The sequence below is a fragment of the Astatotilapia calliptera genome, chromosome 17 (assembly GCF_964374335.1).
Source record: "Astatotilapia calliptera chromosome 17, fAstCal68.1, whole genome shotgun sequence".
Classification (NCBI taxonomy): domain Eukaryota; kingdom Metazoa; phylum Chordata; class Actinopteri; order Cichliformes; family Cichlidae; genus Astatotilapia; species Astatotilapia calliptera.
Genome location: NC_137438.1, coordinates 10,704,644 through 10,707,337, shown reverse-complemented (window position 1 = coordinate 10,707,337; position 2,694 = coordinate 10,704,644). Strand labels below are relative to the sequence as shown.

The following is a 2,694-nucleotide window of genomic DNA, read 5'->3' as shown; positions in this document are numbered from 1 at the left end:
CAACACTATTAAAGTGTCTATATGGGTCCACACCAGAGAGTGTTAATTTAACTCTTTTTGGAGAGTTGGTACGTTAACTCTGATTTAGTGTTAAACACCAAATCTGTCTGGAGTTGATAATTTAACACTTGGTGTTAAGAGTTTATATATTAACTCTCAAAGAGTATTTTAGTTTAACTACGTAAGAGTTATCTTCTAATTCATTCTAAAAAGCGGGAATTTTACTGTTCTGAACTTCTAGAAATTTCTTTTGGAAATAAACATTTACTAAAAAGATGCAATGGTTTTTGAAAAACATTTATTCTGAACTGTGCACCACAATTTCAAAACATTTTCTGAAAGATGTAACAGTATACATGTTCTCACTTTCATTAGAATTTTGTTTATCAAAAGGTCTGACATGGTAAATGCAAATAACAGCATTCTCATCACTTATTTCTTCAGTACAATATGCATGTCCTTCATTCATCCCTTTGTGGAACTTCAACGCACTTCTGCTCTCCCCCATATTCCATCTTCACAAGCATATCCTGTGCGGAGATCGAATAAAAATTAGTTGACACTAATTAATGGCACAAATAATCCAGTAAACAATTGCAGCACAGTAAAAAGGAATCCTCTTTGAGCCATTACTTGTGTAAAGTATTTTCCCAAAAGACAAAGACACAGGTAACAGGTAATACTGAACTAAATGTAAAACCGCAACCTTTTTCATTTTTACCTAAACCGTGTGCACAAAACTCTGGAGGGATCTATGCTAACGTAGAATCGAGTCAGGACGTCTGCTACTGCTGTTTGCTCGTTTTTTTTGTTTGTTTTTTTATGGGCGATCGTTTTCAGGCTTCAAGTAGCACCATTATACCAACATTTCACATTCTAGACATTGTTTTAGGTGTATTTGACCAAAAGTTTGACTGAAAATTCACATGCAAGCTTTTTTTCAAGGCTGTGGTATTTGCCCGCAAACAATACCTTTCAGCTAGCTAAAACAGAATATTATGCTATCAGCGAGCAACATGGCTAATGCCTTTCACACAGCTTTGTCTCAACTCCAAAGAGCCACAGAAGTAAAAGCTAATAACAATTGAAACAATATTTGAAAAAATGACTTACCAAGCATGGCAAACAACTCAAATATGTAGAGCAAAATGTTCTGAAACGGCTTCACTTCAGCTTCGATTGGAGCCGTGCTGGGGGCGGAGTCTGTGAATTTACTCTGTTGGTGTCATAGCCCCTGTAGGAGTTCAGAGTTAAGAGGTCAAGAGTTAATGTTTCCATTGTAACACCTCCAGATTTGACAGAGAAACACTCATTTTTAACACTCGATTTTAACTACTATCATTTTACACCTCAGAGTTACATTAAAAGAATGTGACTCTGCTTAGAGTAAAATTAACTCTACTTTTGCAAGGAGACTATTAACACCAAAAAATGTAACACTTTTGAATTTGCTGTGTAGGAATATTGTGTTATTGGGTTAATATACACCTGAATATTCCAGATCAAAAAACTGCCAGAACATCTGCTTTATAGCAGTTCTGACATTTGCTGATATCAGTTAATCAAGTTTATGTGATTAACATCCCCCTCTTAATTCCTATGAATATGTTAAGGGTGTACTTTTTGTGAAATTCTTCTATATCACATGACTTGAACTTTCTTATAGATCTCTTGGCCTATGTATATTTAATGTTAGTATTTCAGATACCCCCAGTTTTCCAAACAAAGAAATATTCATATAATTATAGGACAGAGTAGGTTAATAATTTTGGAAACTGAAATCTCAGTAACCCAGTTCACACCGTCATAATTCTCAGAGAGTAAACCGGAAGCTTTGACAGGCTTCTAAAGCCTGAATAGAGCAGAGCCATCCTCTCTATCTGTGACAAACCACTGAACCCCGACCAGTTTAACTGATCCTTTCTAGAGCTGAGTTCTCCCGTGCTCTTATCTGTAGGAGTGTGTTGATGTGACTGTGTCATGATAATGAAGTTAGGGCCACAGAAGCCTGTCTCAGTGACTGAGTGATCGCCTGCGGGTCTTCTGCCACCACCCTCATTCATCACAGTGATGATAGTTTTCTCTCCCTCTCTTCCCTCCCTCTTTCCCTCCCTCTCTCTTATTCACCATCTTTCCATCTGTCTCTCTTTCTCCATTCCCAGTCTCCTCATTTGCATTTGTACCCTTTCTGCTGTTCATTAACACTTGATAAATGCCGCTGTGCAAAAAGGTTTCCTTGAAGTCATTTACTGAGTGAGTCATGAATATTTCCTCCACCCCTGCTCAACCCCCACCACACCCATCATACACAGTCATTTTCTGACTGTACGGCTGAAACACAGTTTTAATGCAGGTCATCTGTCAGACACCCACTCCTTATTATCTGTTACCTCTATAGATGTGGCACAGTCCTCGACAGCAGCACCTAATTTCAGCCCTGAGATATGTGAAACCTTTGAGGACACCCAGTAGATTGGTGTACTGACACTATGTATGTCTTCCGGCCTCTCATTCACCCCACATTTGTGGGGCAGGGCCAGAGGGGTGGCTGATGCATGGTACAGACCTCGGAATGGCCAGAGTCAGAAGTAAAACCTTTCTAAATATCCTTGATGAAAGACTGGACAGACTTAATGAATACTGGGATGTATAATGACCCTGAACTAGAAGTAGGACTATGAGAATATGAGGATT

The 2,694-nt window shown here is 38.5% G+C and overlaps 1 long non-coding RNA gene across 1 annotated transcript; it reads right to left on the bottom strand.

Annotated features, from left to right (window-relative positions):
- Positions 1–281: 281 nt before the first annotated feature.
- Positions 282–1,253, bottom strand: LOC145421345 (uncharacterized). The gene is made up of 2 exons (XR_013902680.1): positions 1,114–1,253; positions 282–530 (listed from the first exon to the last, which is right to left on the bottom strand). It is a non-coding gene; the product is annotated as an uncharacterized LOC145421345 (long non-coding RNA).
- Between the last annotated feature and the right edge of the window lie 1,441 nt (positions 1,254–2,694).